We start from the raw sequence: 21,754 nt of genomic DNA, 5'->3' as shown, positions 1-21,754 counted from the left end.
AGCCCTTCTCCAGACACTCTTTTTGTTTTTAAACTAAACAAAATGTTGGATTTAAAAGATGTTGACATGGTTGCTTTAAGAGAACGCTGTGGGTCACAGTACTATGTGCCTGAACCTGCACACTCTCTGAGCTTAGAACTCCCAGCTGGGGTCAACTTCACAACTGGGCCCCTGCCCCTCCGTCTCTCCCATCACACTTAAGTATTTCAACCTACTAGTAAAGCCTGGTATTAGGAGCCCCGGGCTTAATGGGTGACCTGACAGAACACAAACTGTATCAGAGCAGGGCACAAATGAGTGACTTAATTTTGAATTACTGTATCTTGCTTCATTCAGTTAAAATCTGACCCACAATTTTCTTTCCCACAATTTTATCATAATATTATATCTATTTTATACACACATATCAATACTGATGTAATAATGGGATGCATAATAATGCATTCTCTATATGTGCATTGGATTCTTAATTCATGCCTTTGCATTCCTAAGCCTGTCACAAAATAGGGATTGCATAGGGTGACCCCCTTTGTCACTTGGGAATAAGAGAAAACCACATGAAACTTAAAGGACATTCTAAGGGACATTTTAGGGAAACACCGTTTCAATTAGCATATCATGTATTTTTCTCTCTAGTGTACATTTCTACTGCCCTCAAGTATACAATGTAATCATCATAAACATTAATTTAATGTTTAAAATGACACATTATCAGTTTTAATACATTACAATACATCTTAAAATAATGGATGGGTGGTCACCCTAAGGGGCAAATCAATTAAATAAGGGACGGTTCCTTAAAATAAGGGTTGGGTGGTCACCCTAGACCACATCGTCCTGGATATACATCACCATTTTCAATGCCATCAGCAATGTATTGCCGCTAGCTGATTCATTCTAACCTGTCATATTACCTGCAGAATGCTAGGTGCATGCAACACACACAGTTGCATATGCCAATCTAAATAACCTGGGATGTAGTCAAACAATGATTTTGATGTGCACTAGTACAAAACCCTCTGGTACAGAGAGTGCTCCTTCATGCTTATATCTACAGACCCTGCTACCTCCCTTCTGGTCTCTGATGGACTGCATGTGGAAGAAGATTGGCCACTCCATCTAGCAAGCACTTGGGCAGATTCTTCTGCTGTTGCTGGGCAGACTCATGCTGATTCCTGTGCTTCGTGCCCTGCATGCCAGCTCTTCCCATTCTGCATTTGACATGAGTGCTCATCTTATGCATTGCAGGGAACAAAAGTGGAGGAGCTGGGTGACAGAGGAATCTGTTGAGGGCCCTCTCCAGTAATAGCATTCCAGGAAATTGGGGAAGATGCCAAGGGAGAGGGAAAGAGATTGGGGGGAAGGAGAGAGAGTTAGGGAGCAGGGACAGGAAATGGAAATGGGGGGAGAAAATGGAAGGAGAAAAAAAGAGGGAAAGAAATGGAAAATAAGCATGATGAGACATCTCTTATGCCAATGAGTTGCATTTATTATGCCACCTAATCATACTGCATTTTGCTGGCAGACATATTGCAGCTGGATAAGTCTACATGGCGGAAGGTTTTTTCTTTGGTGGAGGTGGGTTTGGGAATTAATGTTGGACAGATTTTTCAATAAATCTACATGTAAAGGTGTCAGGTCTTTACTTTTTTTGGATTGCAGGGGACGGGAGAGTTACAAGGGCATAAAGACATTTCATTGTTGGCTTTTGTATCTTTCATTGGATGCATGCAGCTCTGGTTACTTATGTTGAAATAACATTGCTGACTTTACATTCTGTATATTGAGGTTAAATAATGGGTAGAATTGGCTGCTTCTTCCCACCCTTCCTCATTGTTAACTGGCCTTTTTTTACCTGTCTTCCTCTCCGGATAAATGCTGACCTTTTTTTCCAGAGTGGATGCTGTGTGTCACTCATTCCCTGTATGATCACAACCATTCTCCTTCGGGGCCACTTTTCCTTCTTCTGCCTATATATAAGGTGGATACCAACTTGAAAATTGGCTTCCATCTTGTGCCTCCAGCATTATGGACGACACACATATGTTTCCATGGGTGTGGGCCTTGCTCCTTCTATCATAAAACATTAATATTTCCTAGAGTAAAGAAATCAAATCTGCAGAGTGTATTGCTAAAGGGAAAAGTATAAATATTTGGAGGGGGGGTCTGATCCTGAAGCCCTTCCTCCGCCAGGTAGGTTTAATTGGAACAACTTGAGTGCATATGGATTATTCCGTGAAGAAAAATAGCAGCAGTGGGTCCTTATAAGAGTTTCATGGAATTTGCATCTAGCAAATCTGTTTCCCTTTTCCTCTTTCAATTTTAAAAATGTGTCCATTAAAAAATAACATCCTCAGAAGATATTTTCTCTGATTTCTACTTTCAATAAAAGTTTATAGACAAGCAGAAAACATTCAGAATGTCCCAGTAGTGACCCTGGGTCATTTTTCTGCCTACTTTAGCCTAACTGATTTAAAATATCATTATTCTAGTCTGTTTACTTACAGCTCACTTAAAGCAGGGGACAAAGGAACAATTCTTTCCCTGGCCACACCTGTCTTTATCATTAATAAAGAGTTTACTGGACGCTTGACCAAGAGATTGGTGCAAACCCAAGTGCTTTGTCCTCTAAAATGATACCTGCCTAACAGTAGCCACCTACTCCCAGTTATCAAGAAAAACTTTCAGTAACCATTTCAGTGTCTCCCTCTAGCTAAGAAATGGACTGCACTGGGAGGACCAATTAGGCTCCTCACGGGCGGTATAGTTGCTATCAGTGATGGGTTAGGGAAGAATAGGGAGCGAATAAGGGGGCTCTCAACCTGCCAAATGAAGATCAGAGGAGCTTTGAAGGGGGGAAATTGCTGGAATTAAATATAAGAAAAAAGTATAACATTTGCCTCCCTTCTCCGCCGCCCGCCCGCCAATCCTCCTGTTTTCCTGCTTGGGAACGGGGTGGGCTGCTTGCACACTGGAGCTCATAATGCAATAACCTAGTGGTGACAATGCATACACAGGAAGTCACACCTTGCCGCTAGCTGACCGCTTGACAAGGCCACTGGCTCTCCTGGGGTTGTTATCAAGTGATTTAATGCAAGGAGGCAATACAGCTCTCCCCAAATTATCCCAGTACATAGCACTGCTACTGTATATGTGGAGATATGCACAATCATCACCACACCTGAAAATTCTGCCTGTGGTTAACTGCCCTGGGGACTGGAACCCTGATGGTTGGAGGCAACTCTGGCAGGGTGGGACACCATCTGGTTACAATTTCAGGCTTGTTCTAGGATAAGGAAGATCATATTAAAAATAAAACTCATGTCATGCTAATGCTGTGATTCATTTCTATATGTGCAAAAGAATAATTAATAAAGTAGCTTCTATTGTCCTTCACAACCCATCAGAACAGTACCAATGAATTTGCTGTAAAATATATGACTGCAATTTCTGTGTTTTGATTTTTAAGTGGAAAAGTTTGATTTACACAGACAAGTTTTGTAGCTATCTACTATTAAACTAGTCAGCTTTGACTACCTGGAATTAAAATAAGTTACTGAAATATACTCAACATATTTTTTGTTTAGCCATCAATGCACCTGTGTGTATTTTTCTGCAGGATACCATGTCACTTATACAGAAGACTGTCTACATTTAAATACTGTGCAACTTTCCTTCTCAGCTCCAAACAAAGTCCACACAACTCGCAGCAGGTCAGAATATATTTCCTTTCTGGGTTTGTTTTTATTCACAAAAGGAAATCAAAGTGAAACAACACAAAATCCAGCCCAAGTCTTTTCCTCAGGCTTGGCTGCTCCCAGGGTTCCCCTCTCAAGACTGCTCAGCGCATGCCTTATGTCCTCTTCCATCTCCCTTATACTGGGGATTAATGAGCTATCTGCAAGAATATACTGTTTGCTAAAATTTCCCACCATTGCTACCACTGGTTCAGCTTAATCAAGGATCGGAATGGTATGACCCCTAGTATAGACAACGTATTGGTGACTCCTGTATTTTAAGCACTGCATCATACATCCCTGCCCCCCCTCTCCACGCCCCAGTATTTCCACTGGTGAAACTGAACTGGTGGTAGCCACACTGGGAATATTTTGGCAAAATAATAATAATAAGCCTAGTATTGACACCCTAAGTGAGTCAGCAGAATCTACTTAACATTCCCCAGCAGGGTCACCTACTAACAAGATGAGGATTTCATGTCTATTAGAAAGGATAAAGACAAATATTTTCATTTGAAGGAGGAAAAAACAACAACCAGGAGTATGTCTAGAAGTATAAAAGCCAAAAAGATGACTTTGTATACAAGTCCCAGAGAATAAATATATATCTTGATTAAATAAGAGATTAGTATTTTTTCAATAGGAATTCAAAGTTATCGAAAATTGCAAAAACAACAGAAAAGATTCCCCCCAATTGTAATAATAATAATAATAATAGTAAATGTTAATTTCTGAGCATCCTATTTTGGAAGGCCTTTATTTACAAATCTGCATGCAGCATACCATAGTTACCCAACTCTTGATTAGCATTGTATCCAAATGATTGTAAGTAGAATAATCTATTTAAAAGAGAACAGATTGGGACTGACCTATAGGTAATCTGTAAATGATTCAAATACCAATAAAAGTCCGGTGATGGGGGATAGGGGGCAAAAAGGGTGTCAATCACTATTTCATGCAGTTTATTACTCACATCGCAGTTTTTTAGCAGGTGGGGCTTGAGGTATTTCCTGGTGTCTAAGTGGTAGTGATACAGGAGGCTCAGAGGCCTTGTGCAGAAATTGCATTCATAGGCCCTTAGCCTTTATATAATTGTATTAAGCATGCTGACAGACACAAATTAACATGCACTCACCCCATGATCCTTGCAATGTACTCCTTGGTCTTTTTACCAATCTTAAGTGTAGTGACAGTTTAATATTTGGTATGTCCTCTTTCAGGGGAGATTATATGCTGGCCTGGCAGGGGTATGCACTCAAGGATCTAATGATCCTTTTCTATCTCTAACTACTATGATCTGCTTGTCATTGCTATATTTAGATATGCAGAAATGTTTATTGCAAAAACAGAAATTAAGGGATATCAGGAAAACAATGCTAGGCCATATGTGGCCTAAAGACATGTTTGTCCCCAGTCATGTAGAAAAGATAACCCCAAAGTTGTGATGAGACCGGTCCATAACAGCGCCTTTACAAAGGAGGACATTTTGTTGTGTTATAGCAAATTGTATATTATACGGGTGATAATAATAGCCTTGTATGACACAAGAGGCCAAAACAGAATATCAGAAATGGCCTTCTAACAAACAGCCTTCCTGCATCATCTTTACTGGGATTTAGAATTCAAAATATAGTCAATTAAATGACACTTTGCTACAATTATTCATTTATGAGTCTTATAACTCAAATACATTTTGTCCCTTTTTCTAAAACTGATAGAATGTTAAAACAGAACGGGAAGTTTTTATTGTAAATGAAGGAAAATAAGGTTTTTTTTTCATGAATAAGTCTGACCAGTATGTTTTTACATCATGACTACAAATCTATACATAAATAACATGCCAACTCTCTCAGCGTTAATCAAAAACCTACAAGGTTAAAACCAAAAGACCTGCAGACTTTGGACCAAGCATTAACATATGGGTTGAAAAAGAAATTCACTAATGAATAAAGAAGCTAAGATAGTTGTTTAATATTGTATGAAATTTTATGAAAAGATTCCTGTCCTGCTACTAGCTGAGTTTTTTCTTACTCAAAATGGTAGATTTTCTACAAATCAATTTGATAGTAATTTAGGAAAACATTATAACAGAAATTTTAGCCTTTTTCAATTATTGTCTTAAATGCTTTCCATGAACCTTAACTTTCCTCCTCTATTATTAACATGCCCACTGCCTTGTGCCAGCTCATTGTAAATTACCTTTGCACTCATGTTAAGGCCCCATTTCAGGGCTGTGGTGGTGACAGTATAAATGAGAATGAGACTATTATATTTTGGAATTATACTCCTGTAAAGCAATAATGTAAGTAGGCCTTCTAGGAGGTCAAGACTTGCTTGATTTATTGTGTGAAGTCCCACTTGCAGAAGATGAGCTAGGGTTTAGCCCATGGTCATGGCGGACGTAACAGGTTTAAAAGTTACATGTAAAATTAAGAAAAAGATTATACATTATGTATATGTTGCAATTTTTTGTATAAAAAGGAAATACAGAAAATTATTCAAAAGGGGGATTTACCAGTTAATGGAAAAGTTGATTTAATTTTGATTTTTAAAAAGAGAAAATTGAGGTGAAGTTGAAATCCAGCTCTATATTTATCTGCTTCTTTTTCCCCTTTGTACTGTTTTTATTCAGGACTGCCTAGGTAGGCCTCTAGCACTCCATCTTGTCATAGCCACTGAGAGGAGGTCATTAGACACACACACAATTTGCTGTAACACAACAGAGTAGTGCTGCACACAAGAATCGGTTCTGGGTTTAGATCAGCCCAAAGAGGAGGAGAGCTCAGGAAGGAGCACTGGGAATTCGAGCTCCTTTTAAAGCTTCGAACAGCTCTAACTTTGCGGGGCGCTGAGAGGCGTTTGGACCTGGTTTGGTTTGTTAGTGGAGACGCTGAGGGCACGTTCAAACAAAGGCTATAGGCTAGTTCTCACTCGGAGGACGGGGTGGAACACGGGCAGGGAATTCTCTTTTCTTCTATACGAGAAACACTTCGGACTGAATTAAGAGGCGAGCTCCCTACACGTCACTGGAACTAACTTACTTTGGAAGCTTACCCCCATAACACACCCCTCCACAGCCCTTTGGTTTTTCATAGCGACCCTGCTGATTAACGGTAACCTGATTGCAGGCCGAGCTACCCTAAATCTCCTGCCACCTGTTACTGCCATAGAAAACCGTGAGCACTAATACTGTCCGTAGGAGATGAGGCTGGTGTAACGCCCGGGACTCCTATGGGGCGACCCCAGGGATGCATCTGTCTAATGGATCTAGAATAATGCGATTGTGTAGTTTATGTGACCTTTAGTGATAACTGGGATCGTGCCGGTAGCTTCTGCTGTGTGTTTCTCACCTGGTCTTACAGGCACTCGAGTCTTCCTCTTGTTCCATTGACTAGAATCCTGAACCTTCGAGTAGCCTTTAGCAGATGCTCGTCTAGGCCAGCCTGAAAGAGAGACACAGACACCCGTTACACGTATGTACTGCACATCACGCAGAGGTGCTAAAGAAGAGAGCTGCAAGAACAGAGGATTTTTAAAACTTGTGTCTATGCAGTAAGAAGCAGCGGGGTAGTTCTCGTCTCCCTGAACTGGGTTCAACAGGACACTAATGCCCGAAACTTATCCAAAGACCATGTCACCCAGCAGGGAAGGTTGCTGGATCGACAACACGTTAAGTGAATGCAGAGCACGTTAGCTAAACATCTGGGGGAAAGGCGAGGGAGAGGCGCAGACATCCCCACCCACACCCTGGAGCTTTGAACTTCACTTTCTGCGAGGAATTGTGCGCATCCTCCAGTCTCACCTTCGCTTTTGCGGAGACACCCAGGCTGTGTTAGCGAGAGTTGGGCTCTGATCAGTCAGACATTTAAAAGTAACCATGAAATGTAGGAGTGAAACATTTTTGCTGCCTAGGGCCAGATCTGAAGCTGTCCAGACTCCCCTTTAACACTCATATTAATTCAAAAAATAAAATCAAGCAAACCCTTCGATGCAAAACAGTCAGCTGTAAAGGTCAGGAATGCCCCCCCCCTTTGACCCACTCCCTTGCTAAAGCAACTGCACCTCGTAACTTCAGGGAGTTTAAAACCAGCATTAGCCTGAGCTGGCGAGCGGGTTTCGCTGTTGCTTTTCATAGAGAAATGAAATAGACAAGACTGTACTGTATGGTATAAAAGTGAGGCCTTTTACTTCCTTAGTGGAGTTAAAGGAATGTTGTGAAGTAGGTATCCGTCTGGAAGAGGCGGAGGAAACCATCAATAACTATAACCCTTTAAAAGAAGCTGCAAATTAATCCGTTAGGAGAATCTAATCGATCCAAAAGGTGCCTCTTTCCGCAGCTGCTTTTGTGGTTGGTCAGGTTTAGGAATGGGGTATTTGAAATGTTTCTTAGGGTGCAGCCCCCGAGCCCTTGAGTGGAGGCTGCTGTTGCTGCTACTGTTTTAATGATCAGGGCTGATGGAAGTTTCCAACTTTCCACCAATTAAAGGAAATCTTCCAACAGATAAATGAGGAAGAGAAGAAACAAATGCCCCGGTTTTCTTTTTCACTGGTCCCTACGCTGGAGAGCAAAGCCTGGGAGTAGCCCCCTGATGTAGCTGAGAGGAGAAATCCCCGTTCACACTCCTGCAGCAGCAGTCCCCAGAATGGTAGCAACAGTTGGCTGGCAATGTAAAGAGATGTGAATCTAAACCACGGTGGCTCGGATTTACATTCGCTTCTGATCTGTCCAAAAATCACCTTTGGTTTAAATTCTTTTGGGCCAGGCTAGGTAGGAAATGGTGAAGATGTTTCCATAGCCTGATCTTTGCTGATCCGTCTCATCACTCCTTTTTTTTTTAAGTTCCCCCTAAAACCTTGTCTCTCCCTTTAAAAGATGCTCACATGCATAAAGCCCTGGACAGAGGTTTGCTGGCGATTGGAAAGGACAAACACTGTTTTTTCCAAAGGGGAGAGGGCAAACAATGGGGAATATGCAAGTCTGTTTGAAAGATATTGTGACCCTTCCACCTTTGTTCTCACCAAGCCAGTTACGTGTCCTGGCTAAGGTAGGGATGGGGGGAAACAGCGAGGTGCTTTTGCTTTCGCCTTGTTTCCCTGCTTATCCCCTAGCCAGCTTTTCACTCTCTTATAAAGTACAACCAGGGCTTCAAAATATCTTTTATCTCTGGAGAAATATTAACTCTTTGCCTCGGTTGTGCTCCTCGCCCTGTGTGTCTTCAATGCAGACTTTGTTCAGATACAAAGCCAGCCCTTTCCGAGCCGGATCCCCCTCTGTGCCGGCTAGAGGGGTGCAGGGAGGGGAACCCTGGTGGTTTTTAACAGTTGAGATCTTAGATAATAATCCTTTTTTAAAAATTTTGCAGACGTTTGAACCACAGGCCCCTATCTTGCGTCAGCCGGGCACTCCACTGCCAACTTGCTGCTCAGCTCCTGTCTATTTCCCTGGGCTGATCTGTACGGGTCTACTTTTTGAAATCGTTTTTCTTTTGGGGTGCAGCAATTAGGGAGGGGGGTTTGATTTGTTGCCCACGGAATCCGCCCTGGTAATTACTGCAAAGAGAAGGAATGCAGCCTTCCTAACTCCTCCATAGATGCTCTCACTGCTGTGTGCTTGGAACAAGGCAGTTTCAGAGCCAGAGAGCTGGTGCTGATGCTGCTTTGCTCGCTTGCAATCACCTCGCCCAAAAGCATCGCCTCGGCTGGGTTTTCCCCCGGATTCCGCCTTTTTTACCCCTTTCGGGGCCACTTTGTGTTGGGGAAAGGATGATTTGGGGAATCAACGGGCTGCAAGTTGCCTAAAATCAGGTTGGAAGTGTGCAGGGAGGCGCCTTTGGCAAGCTCTTCCATGGTGCATCTCCTGGTAACTGGGGTCTCCCCCAAACCGCGGCTGATTCGTGCGCCTCCCTCTCCTCCTCCCTCCCTTTTTTATGGGGTGATCCCAGAAAATCCCCCCTCCCCACCTCGAAATAAACCCAATCTCCCTGCTAAAGAGGCAATTTAATGAACGACTTCATGTTTTTTTTTAATTAAATCATTTCGATCCACTAAAAATCCCCTTTTAAAAAAATCCTTGGGGGTGGAGGGAGGAGGGGCTGAGAACTTTTGGGAAGTTTTATTATATTTTTTATTTTTTTACGAAAAAATAATTAAATAAAATCAACAATAAAATGACCCAAATAAACGTGTGATCCGCCCCGTTAGGCAAAAGTCGATTAAAAAGTTAGGTTAGAAGACGAGGGTGAATAACTGAATGTCTTGGTGACCAAGCGGAGTGGGGAAGGGGAGAGGGTGTTTATTTCTTTCCATATATACACATAGGACGGAAGGGTTGGGGCCGGGGGCTGGATTGAGGAGGGAGGGGGAAGGTAAAGAAGCCAAGAGAGTCTAGATAAGTCCAAGGCTCGGCGATCGCAGCTGCTGCTCCTTCGGCGAATGCGCCCTCCGCGAATGCTTTTTGGGGTAAGGGCTTCCCGGCTAGGTAGTTATATACAGCAAGCCCAGACCGCAAAAAGATTCGCGAAGGACAAAGTCTCCTGCGGCTTCCTACATCCATCCATCCGGCTGCCACCAAAATATCCACACGACCCAAAGGCGATCGGCTGATCATTTCCCAGACACACAAGGATCCCTCCCCACCCCCTCCATCCCGACCAAGTCCCTCTCCAAACCCAAGGCGATGTACCCAACTCAGGAGAGGAAGCGGTGGGGAAGGAGGGGGGGTTCCCCTAGCCCATCCCCATCACACTGGGCCCCTCTTGTCCTCCTCTTTCCCCCTCCCATCAAGGAGCTGGGAGCCCAGGCTTGCAGGATCTGGGGGCTTTGTGAGCAAGGTAGAGTTCGGAATGTCCCCCCATCTCTCTGCTCCCGAGCAGAGGGTCTAGCGCTGTGCACAGGCGCTGCGTAAAGAGAAAACTCTCCCCCTGAGCACTAAATAAATAGAGACCAAGCAGACAGCTCATTGGTGCGGACTAAAATCGTCACCCACCAATCAGGAGACGCCTCACATTTCCTTTTTTTCGAAAGGGGGAGTGCGGGGGGGGGGGGAGAGAGAAACATTTCCATTTCTAATTATTCAACAAATCCTAGACAAGAGCACGTTCAATAGTGTTGCCATGCAATCCCAGAACAAAAGAGACACAATTAAATTATAATAAATCAAATCAAGAGAGGACCTGGATTATGAATACATCCAAACAGCAATTAATTCCAGGTATATTTAAGAAAATGAGATGCCCAAAGTCTAATAACAATGAAGGAAGCTAAAGTAATCTAAAACTTGCCAGGGCATTTGTCAGCAAATTATGCTGATGCTGCCACCCAGCAATGGCCAATATATGCCACCAATATCAATTCATCAGTCGATTGAGCACCCAAGATATGACGGGAGGGGGAAGAGGGAGGGAATAGAGACGAAACTGCCTACTTTCCACTTATCCCCAACTATTAATACCATCGTGACTTCCAAGCTTCAACTCAGCCCAAGCAAAAAGATGGGAAATCCACCTTTTCAGTTAATAAAAGTTCCATGGATGTGTCACTGAACTACTCCAGAGATCTTCTGAACAAAGCCTTCTGGAAATTAGTAGCCCCGCTAGTGCCTATCAGCAGCAATATAAAGGCAAACTAGTGCCCACTTTTTCTCCAAGCATCAGCCGGGTTACTACTCAAGTTAAAGAAGAAATCGTACAGAAGATCGAATAGGACTCGCAGAACTAACAATAACTCAAGAAGTTAATCTCTTGTCTGCTCGCACACTGAAAATACTGTCACTGATCAATATACACTCTCCAAAATGAGGTGCAGAGACACAAAGTTCCAGCCTTATCAGCTGTAATGGCACACGAAACTCACACCAGGAATATCACCAGAACCACAACACACACTCCTAGATACAAACCACCTACGCGCCCCTACATCCTCCCTAAAAAGTATTGCTAGCCACACTGCGGACTGATTTGAACAACACCAGCTTGCTTTACAAACTCCAGTAGAATCAACCGAACACCCGGGCTGACTGCAGAGTTGGGGACTCTGATCACAATATTAAAAAGTTTGAAACCCCCATCACTTACCTTTGTGGGTGCATCAGAGTCCGGTCCTATGAGCATGTTGGAGGGTTCAGCCATCACCAAATATTTTTAGGAAGCCCAAAGCAAAGCATCCCTTCCTCCAGGTATGTATATAAGTTACTGTACTGTGTGGGAGGGTCACGATCTTGCTAAGTGCAGAAGATTCCCCAAGATTAACCCCTCCACTCCCTTCCCCTTCTGCAACTTGTTGTGTGTGTGTGTGTATATATGTGTGTGTACACACACACATATATATTATATATATATATATATATACACACGTAAATATATAAATACACACACACACACATATATATATATATATACAGGCACACACACACACAGATGGGAGAGCAAAGAGAAAGCGAGATCCGAGGAGTCCAGCTGCCCCCCTGACGCCGTTTTGATTGGATGGTCTTTTCATGTAGAGGGGACGTCTCAAGTCGAAGTCACGATTTCTGCTCAGTTTGGAACCATCTGTGACTGGAGCCATGACGCAGCCAGCGCACATTACTCACTTTTACAGTCACGACTTGGAAATCCGTGCAGTTTCCAACCAAAATTACACCGCCACCATTGAATTATTTAATAGGATCCAGTTAAGGGTAATCTTATGCATTGTGCCAAGAGATGCAATGATCTGGGAGGGGAGGGTCGGGGAAGGGAGGGAGCGGGAGGAAGGAGGGCAGCATTTCTGGTTGCTAATGACTGTTTTATAGAGCTATATTAAGAGTTACAGTAATTGGCTACACGTGTTGTAAGTGGATTTTTTTTTAAATGATCAGTTTGTAAATACGACCACGCAGGCTCGGGGAAGGGACGATTTCTACATTAAGGACATTAGTGGGTGGCATTCTACTGTGCTATGAATACGTAGGCTTGTGTTTTATTAATTGCAAGAAACGATGCCTTGTTTATATATCAAATTATTGTCTGCAATTTTAGCCAAGATGTGCTTTTGCCAAACAAACAAATAAATATGTCCTATGGTATACTGATGTTCATGTCTGCATCATGTCATTGTCTGCAGGATCCGCAACTGTCGCTGGGCTTGGAGTGGTAGGTGCACCATTTTATAAGCTTGCTTTTTGTCTCGCTGAGCTAGCTAGATGTACTTACTGAAATCTGCTTTCTTTGTTATTGTCCGGCTTTAATATTTCTACTCCTTGCAGGTATATAAATAAGTCTGCGGCTAAAAGACACCCCCCTCCCCCATCAGGTCGGGAATTAATTTTCCCTTCCTTCTCGTGTTAAGGAGAATGGGTTGATGCATGTGGGTGTTGTACAGTGTCAATGTGTGTGATTGAATGCAATCGGATTCCATGTGTTTGCTAACTGGCATGCCTCTGAACCTGCATGCTCCTAGCCTAGCCAGAGTCTCCCTGGTTCCAAAAGGGGATGACTGGTGTTCGCAGCACTGAAGTAACCCTGCACCTATTCCGTACACACAACAATCGCCCCACTGCTTCGCCTCTCATTCAGTCATTCCACCAATTCGTCTGGTGAGGTTATGACTAAGGACGCGAAGGAAAGGCAACAACAACACACACACACACACACAAACCTGTAGAAGGTGTGAGCACTTAGAGGGGGGAAATGAGGTGGGAGGAGAAGGGGTGAGTCCAAATAAAGCAACCTATAGCCTCCTATTTTGCGAAGCACCATCATCAGGTACAGGCTGTTTCAAACACACAGGCGGGAAGGGCAGGCGATTCCGAGCAGAGTCAGCAGCAGAGCTTACGCACGGATGGGGAAACCTGAATGGGAGGGAAGCGCCCAGCCACCCTTAGCTTAAAATAAACAGGGATCTCAGCATACTCCGGGGTCCTTCTGAGAGTACAGCCGAGATTACAACATCCTTTGAAAGCCATTAAACCTATAGACAGCGGCTCTATCGAAAGAGCTGAACTCCTCCGGCTCAAGCTAAGCAGCCGGTGCTGCGATTTCAGCACCACAGCTAGGGGACAGCTCCCAGACTGTCCGCGCTTCGGTGGTTTCGCCTGGTTGAGCTGCAAGGGATAAGGGGACTGTAGTGTCAGCATATTGCAAGCTCCCTGTAGGCAATCTACAGAGAGTTCCCCTCTCAGTCTACAGAGCGAGTTTTGCCATTAGAGTGTGTCTAGCCATCCATTGGAAAAATAAAGAGAGAGTGGATAGGTACAGAGAGAAAGAAGGACTCAATAGCGCCGACAGAGAGAGGGAGAGAGAGTTGCAGCTCGCTATTGATTCAGAGATTTACCGACAGGGTGATTCCCCTTTCTATAAGAATTCCCTGTCTCTGGGTTCCGTGCATGCACCAAATTCATTATGCAAACGAGTATATCCCCTCGGTTTAACAGAAACAATAAAATAATAAAACCAAGCATGCATAAAATAAAGACACGAATCACAGTCACTCTCTGCAGCATGCACAGGAAATATCACTACTTACCCAAACAGGAACTCCTTGTTGGGGGGAGGGGGGGGAGAGGGACGGGACGAGAGTGGGGGGGGGGGAGGAGAGAGAGAGAGAGAGAGAGAGAGAGAGAGAGAGGAAAAATCCAACAATTAATTTCCAGACAGGAGTTGGAAAAAAAATACTGCGGTGATGTCCAGGTTTTCTTCCACTCGCGCTCTCTTTTTATACAAGTGCAACCCTCTGTCTATTTCTGGAACGCGATCAAAACCCTGATGCTATTTTTAGCAGGTACTGGGGAAAAAATCCACACACAAAGCCATTTCGCTGGAACGTTACATCCAAAACATTAAATGTACATTAAGTTCCCTCCCAATCCCCCCCCCCAATCCCCCCCGCTTCTTTCTGCACCACCATCCACAGTTGCTTTAGGTGCATCATTGCAGAGAATTAAAACAACAACAACAAAAAACAAAAAAAACAGACCGTCTTCCATGCTGTCCTATTACACAAAACCCCAATCCACAGTTGTATTGAGCCTGTCTCTCTGTGTCTCTCTGCCTGTTGCCTTGTAAGCATTATTGTGTCTGTCTACTTGCAGGGTCTTTATGAAGTGGGCTTTAAAAACAACCAACCAACCATCAAAACACAACCACCACCATGCACCAGTTTAACATTATGCACAAACGTGGGGTTCTGGCAGGGAAGCTTGTTTTGCCGAGAGACAGAGCGATGGTTGCATACACTGAACGCACAAAGAAAGGGTTTTCTTTAATTCTCTACACCCCACCCAATGCTTTTTTAAAAAACAAATTCCTTTGTTTGGAGAATAAAGAAGCTTTCTGTCTATATATAGCTATATATGAAATCTGGTGTGTGTGTGTGTTTGCGTTCTAGTCATTCACTACGAGGGGGGGATTGGGAAAAAATAGAATCATTAGGGCTTGCAGGCTACAAGGAGCCAGCCTGAGACTCCTTTGCAAGGCTGCGTCAGTTATCAGCTATTGACGTCACGTTCAGATTCTCCTCTTCAGAGGCTCTAGTTCATCATAAAAGATGTCTGTGCTTGGAGCTTTGTGCTTGCAGAAAGGCACTTCAATTCGAGGGAAAGAGTTAATTAGCAAGCCCCATATTTTGTGTTGTGCAGCTTTCCACACAGTTGCACAAAAATCCTGTGGGGTATGCGTGTATTTATGAGAGAGAGAGAAAAAATATGCACTGAGGGTATGGATATATTTTAAACACACACACACAGATTTCCCATGCAGAAACACACAGAGAGCGAGAGAAATCTGCATAGACAGACCATGCAGGGACATATCCCCACCTCATGTTTGGAAACTGTAGCAAACAGAAATAGGAATAAAATCGGAGATTTTGTATTTCTCGGGCAAATAGCACGGGGGTTGCTGAATATATTTTAGCATCCCCTCTCCTGCACACACTCGCACCCCTCTCCCCCGCAGCTTTATGAACAAAAACATCAACCTTCAGCAACATCTAGTCCCCACCACCACCTTACGCTTGTGTTTGGCTACTGTAGCAAAAGACAGATATTGATAAAACTAGGATTAATTCTGTATATTTGTCAGGCAAACAGCCCCGTCTCCAAGAGTGACGCAAATAACAGATTCTATGGCTCTGGCTTTCTATATTCTGCACCCACGCACTCTGCTTGGTCTCCCACGGAATCAGCTACAGAGAGCAATGATCCAGATTATACAGAGAGAGGGGGTGGGGGAGAGGGAGAGAATAACAAATGAAATTGCAATTAAAATCATAATGCTACTATACGCAAATGGCTAAATCTGATGTTATACAGTGGCACACGCACCCCCACCGCCCCCAAATTAACAATAATAATAATTTTTAAAAACCATACACCATGCACGAAGCAGCAACCAAACAAAAGGAATTGTCTTGTTGACAAATGCAGAGTTTATTTGACAAAGAAAGGTCCTTCACACACGCCACCCTTCCCATCTCCAAACCAGAAAATATACCTCTTCCCCCCTCCCCCCACTATATTACAAGCATTAGGAAGGAAGAGGAATTAATATATTTGGCTGCCAGGTAGATGGGGGTGGGGGGTAGGGAGCCAACCAAAAGCCTCTGTATGTTCTCAAGTAAGGTAATCAGGACCTTTAAAGGTGAGTTGGCTTGCTCTTTTCTGAGACAAAAGGACACAGCTACTTCTTAAAATATCTACAAAAGGCGAGCGCAATGGGTCGATGCTATTTTTAAACAGATCTCTTGTTGTTGGAAGATGGCACAAGGCATGTAGCTAAAAATTAAAATCGTGGCTCGTAGATTCAAACAAACACACACACACCCTAGGAGAAGAAAAGGTTTATTGCTGGGGTGGAAATAGTCTCTCTCAAGAGTGCATATTTTACCTCCCCCCTCCCAATCCCCACCAACCAACCCACTTCACACTTTGACTGAATGAAAAACAAAATGCAGGGACAATCAAGAAGCCAGTAAGTTATTTACTGTCTAATCTGTATACGCACATTCTTTATTTATTAACTCAGTTAATTATTATCAACTTCTTTCGCAATGAATTTCCTAATGTCAATACACTGCAATCAATGAAGTAATGCTGTTTCTCTCTCTCTCTCGTAGCCAGACAATAACATGGCAAACTACTGCTAGTGATACAGCAACATTGGGAAAAATCACACCGCTATTACAGATCACATCATAGGCGTCGCCAGGCGCAGGGAGAGATTTGGCTTTTTAAAATAGCCGACGAGCCCTCTTTGTTATTAGGCAGCAGCCAGAAAGCACGATCAGAGGCGTTGCCAGTGGCACATCCGCGCACGCCCCAACCCAGGACTTGTCTCTCTAGGCTAGAGAGAGCTGGTACATTACAACCCTCGCACAGAACTCCAGCCCTGGACATTCTTTTTAGCAAGTGCGCATGGAGGGATGGCCTTTGCTGCAGGGCTGAGTCCTGCAGGCAGGAGGACACTAGTACTTGTCCTGAAGAGAGCTCGTGTCACATGAGGGCCTCAGATGCGGACACGCAGGCAGCCGTAAAACATGCCATCTTCGAGGAGTTTCAAGGAAGAGCAGCGCTGATGAACGGAAATGGTAGGCTAAGCATGTGTTTAAGGAGGCACACGCATCTACCGAAGCCTTGCCTGGCTCCCGGATGTAAAAGAGGAGTTTGCCAGGGTCTTACACGAATGGGGTGGTGACTACATGCGCCCGAATCTCCCTCCCCACTTTGTATGTTTAAAGTTCCCTCTCCTAGTCTGTGGAGATGGAGGAGAATGCAATGGAAGGGCTCATTGTCCTGAACTTGTTTCCGTTGATATGAGAAGACGCAGGCGCAGCTGTGTAGCTAGGATTAACCTGGTGATAAACCATAGTGTATGAATAGGGAACCACTGCAAACCCTCCGTAACAGCAGAAGGGCCGCCTCCTCTTTCAGTCCCTACCTCTTCCCCTTCTTCTGACTGATTTTTTTTAAACTCACCTATTGCATTCCAAGAACTAACTTGTTCCTCTTCCACAGGATTTGAAACATCTTCTGAATAAACCAGGAGGGTGCCTGCCTTTTCCAACAAGAACCAAACCTCTCCCATAAGAACAGTCCCTGTTAGCAGAAGTGTGTAATTTCCACCTCAGCAGGACAGCTCTCTATCTTCTCTACCTGCTGCTAGACACCCAACTCAAGGCTGGGCTAAAGCGAAGTACAATGCCCTGGGAATCACTTGTTTCAAATAAATAAAACAACAATGGAACTGATCCAAATGAAAGGAAAGGAAAGGAAAGGAAAGAACCTTTGGCAGGTGATGCTGTACCTTGCAACAGTTCCCACTTCTTCTGATAAATGCTAAATGGAGAATTTATCTTCCATCTTCATATTTTATCCTCATCAGCAATCTCTTGGTTCCAGAGAATTAAGCCTCCCTAACAACTGGGGCATAATTAAATCAATGGATTCTGTATTCTTCTCTCAAACTGGAAGGGAAATTTCACTGTTACCAGAAGGAACAGTGAGTATAGATACATGGCACTCCACATAGAACTGGAAAACTATCCAAGGTGCTGAACTATGGCATGATGCTCTTTGATGTGTACTACCTGCGAAGCAGACCATTCTGACTCTTGAAACCTTCCAGGGCTCTCCGCATTCCAAGGACAGTGGCATTGGTACAACAAACATCAGTTATCAGTATGTACAGTTTATGTTCAAAAGACACCTTTGGCCTGTTAAACACAAACTAATTCAGTTATCCTGGGCAGGGGGCAGACTAGCAAGTGCAGCCTGCCCTTGAGACATTCATGAGTAGGGGCACTCTTTTTGAAAGGGATGGGGAAATCCCATCTTTCCTTTTGATCCTTCAACCTCAAGGCCACATCATGAAATAAGGATCCTTCTGGATGGGTAGTAGTCTTCAGCTGAGCCGGTCTTATCAAGACCAGAATCAGTCAGAGGAAGCACTGCAGAATGATGGGGAAAGTGCCCTCATGTTCTCCTTGCTAGTTTGAGTGCTACTTCCTCAATGCCCCCAGCCCTGCCAGGGATCACATCCCAGTCATGAATATAATTTACAGCATTCTCCTAAACCAGGGTGACACCCAACCGTATTTTGATTTCATTCTCCAATTGACAATAGCGGATTGACTCTTACTACTTTACAAACAGAAGGGGAGTATGGGGTGACCAGAAGTAAAGAGGGTAGCACCATGATGATAAGGTCTAGGACTTTCTTTACTTGGGGTCAGATTTTCCAGAGCTCAGCATGCAGTGGCCCCCATTAAGAAATGAGCTGTTTCTATGTAATTAATCACTGCCACACATTTCTTTAAAAATAAAGAACAACAAAACAAAACACTAGTTACCTCTGATGAGACAATATAGGAATCAGAAAATCCAGAGGATAGAGCAATAGAATTTACATGGAATTGGATAAATTAGGGGTACACATGATGTAGTGGGCTAGGAGTTGTTCAGTGTGGCAAAGTGTAAGCTAATGAAAGGCCCTAATGGAGAAATGATGTTAACAGATGGTTAGAGCAGGGAACTGGGAGTCTTGATTCCTGGGTTCAAGTCCCAGATTTGCTGTAGAACTAAGGCTGGTCTGAATATTTGCATCTAAATTATATATGTTATGTTTTTCCATGAACATTTTCAAGGTTCCCCCAGCTCTGTGTGTCACCCTGAGCAAGGCACTTTTCCTCTCCGTTCCCCTGTTTATCCAACTTCAAAATGGGTCTGATACTTACCTACCTCACCAGGCTGTTCAGTAGGGATTTTAAAACATTGAGACTGTGTATTAAAAAGGCATTATATAAAGGACAAAGCAGTATTATAAATAATCAGAGAGACCTTAATTTAAGAAGAAGCATACAAAGTACAAATATGCATTCCCTCTGACAATGGTATGAGGGGTGTGTGTTACATTAACATTCACGTGCGAGAAGGACAAAAGCTGGTAGTGATTAATAGATGTGGCTTCCATTTATAGAATTTTCAGAGAATTTGAACATACAGGCCATCAAACCAACAAAATGGGCCACTTGGTGTATTACTGTCATCTCATATGCATTACGTTAATAGCTGTATTTTACATGCTATCTATAACCAGCCTGAACCCCAGCAGATTGAAACACCTGGTATAGTTGCACTGTTTTCTTTACTTGGATTTTTTATGTATATTTGTCCTGTTTATATTAAAAAGTAATTTAAAAAGGAGGTAACACTGGAACAGGATCTTGCTCATTGGATACAAAGTCAGACCCTAGAAAAAGTAGTTGGGGGTACTAGGATTAAAAGAGGAAAACCATCAGCATAATTAGATCAAGAAAAAAGAAAGCACAAAGGTTTAAATATGTGAGCATGATATATATATATATATATATATATATAAAAATCACACGACTCCTTGATGTGAAATTCATACAGATGGGGAAAAAAAATTAGATTTGGCACAGTACTATATTTCAGACACCTGGGATACCATTGCTGGTGAATCCATTGTTGAATTGGATTGGGCTTTCTAATGACCTGGAACTTTTCATGAACAAAACCTATTACCTTTAGCATAGTGTGTACTCATCCTTGGTAACCATCTTATAGGATGGATGAATCAATGAGAAGAAAAACATGCAACAATAATTTGGGGAACTTTGGGCAGCCTCTTGTTGTGGTAGAAAAAGGAGAGGAGGCGGCAATAAAGAGATGCGAAAAAGCTGCATGAGGCTTTAACTAATTCAAAACCAAGTATCATAGGCAGTGCTAGAGGACGGGGTAGGGAGATGAGTGACATTTAAGCAACAAAGGCAGAATTTCTTTACTGAGATGGTAGTTAGAACATGGAGCCAAATAACTCAATCAGCAGCAGAAATCAAATCATCTCAAGGAGGAAGATGGTTGGATATCCTGTGAAAAGGAATAAGATGTAGAGGGCATTTAGCAATAAGTTACACATGATGAGGTGAAGGGTGTGGTGAGGTACCTAGGGTTACAATGACCAGATTTGTTCAATCAGCTCTTCTCCTCTTGGCCTTTGATGTTCACTGTTCCTGTCTAATTGTTGTATCCTAATTTCCAATGCAATTTAATTTGGTCATCAAAAATTACAACACATCAGAACAGCAGAGTTGCTACTGAACCAGATAAGTTGGGGTGCATTTGAATCTGGGTTACTTTATCAGTCATTTTCCACTTACCTGCAGAGGGGATGCCCAGTTCCTAGGTTACACAAGTCAATGTTTCTGGCATTACTGCCCACCCAGAAGTCATACTTCTGGAAATGTGGATTCACTGGTACAGAAAAATAATATCAGAAGTAGTGGATTCCAGCAGTACAAATGAGAATTGGAGGATCATTGGACCAGATGATACAAACCATGAGTGACTTTCTTCTCTGTTGCCAATAGTTAATATCTGTTTGTTAAGGACTAACAGCATGGTCAGCCCTTTACATGACAAAGATCAGGCAGTCTCTGCCTCACCATTTACAAGCTAAACCAATGGGTCTTAGATTATGGTCTGTGAACCACCAGTGTCTACAGAATATTTACTGGACTCCTACAGTAACTGGTCTAACTGGTCACATGGTACTGGCTCTCATTTTTCTAAGGTGCTAAATCACATTAAAAAGAAGCTAAAAACAAAATACTTTCCCACCTATTCCTTTTCCACATAAACAAAGGCTGTATTTAATACAGTTATATTATTTTATCATGAATGGAAAGGAGGTAGTGTGTGTGACTGGAAATGGGAGTAGAAGTGTCCGCAAGATTCTCTCTGCATTAAGATGTAGCCTGATCCGCTCTATGAAAACACTTTAAGAGCTCCTAGACTAACAGACAAGACAAGACAAGAAATACCGGGAGAGACACAGGAAGGAGCAGCCGCACTTACAGTCTGAAGAGCATGTTTCCTCATGAAATTCTTCAGAAACACCATTGTATTGTGGTTGTTTTGTGTACCATGATCACACCACCAATGATTGCTAGTGAACAGCCAAAGGGATAATAATGGAGTCAACATTTTTCTTCAAATTCCACTGTGCTAACGTTGACCAGTAGTT

At 43.1% G+C, this 21,754-nt stretch overlaps 1 protein-coding gene and 1 long non-coding RNA gene across 2 annotated transcripts in view; one reads left to right on the top strand and one right to left on the bottom strand.

Moving 5' to 3' along the window:
* HSD17B12 (hydroxysteroid 17-beta dehydrogenase 12) overlaps positions 1 to 14,432 on the bottom strand; it is a 253,973-nt gene extending 239,541 nt beyond the window's left edge. The window contains exons 1-2 of the mRNA XM_065592787.1: positions 14,238 to 14,432; positions 7,088 to 7,180 (exon numbers count right to left, since the gene is read on the bottom strand). The gene's annotated coding sequence lies outside the window, so the exon portion shown is untranslated. The remainder of the gene's footprint in view (positions 1 to 7,087; positions 7,181 to 14,237) is intronic.
* A 2,623-nt stretch (positions 14,433 to 17,055) lies between these two features.
* Positions 17,056 to 19,912, top strand: LOC135983109 (uncharacterized). Its single transcript, XR_010600599.1, has 2 exons — positions 17,056 to 17,297; positions 17,725 to 19,912. It is a non-coding gene; the product is annotated as an uncharacterized LOC135983109 (long non-coding RNA).
* The last annotated feature ends 1,842 nt before the right edge of the window (positions 19,913 to 21,754 follow it).

The sequence above is a fragment of the Chrysemys picta genome, chromosome 4 (genome assembly GCF_011386835.1).
Source record: "Chrysemys picta bellii isolate R12L10 chromosome 4, ASM1138683v2, whole genome shotgun sequence".
Lineage (NCBI taxonomy): Eukaryota > Metazoa > Chordata > Testudines > Emydidae > Chrysemys > Chrysemys picta.
This window is presented reverse-complemented; position numbering and strand designations above follow the sequence as displayed.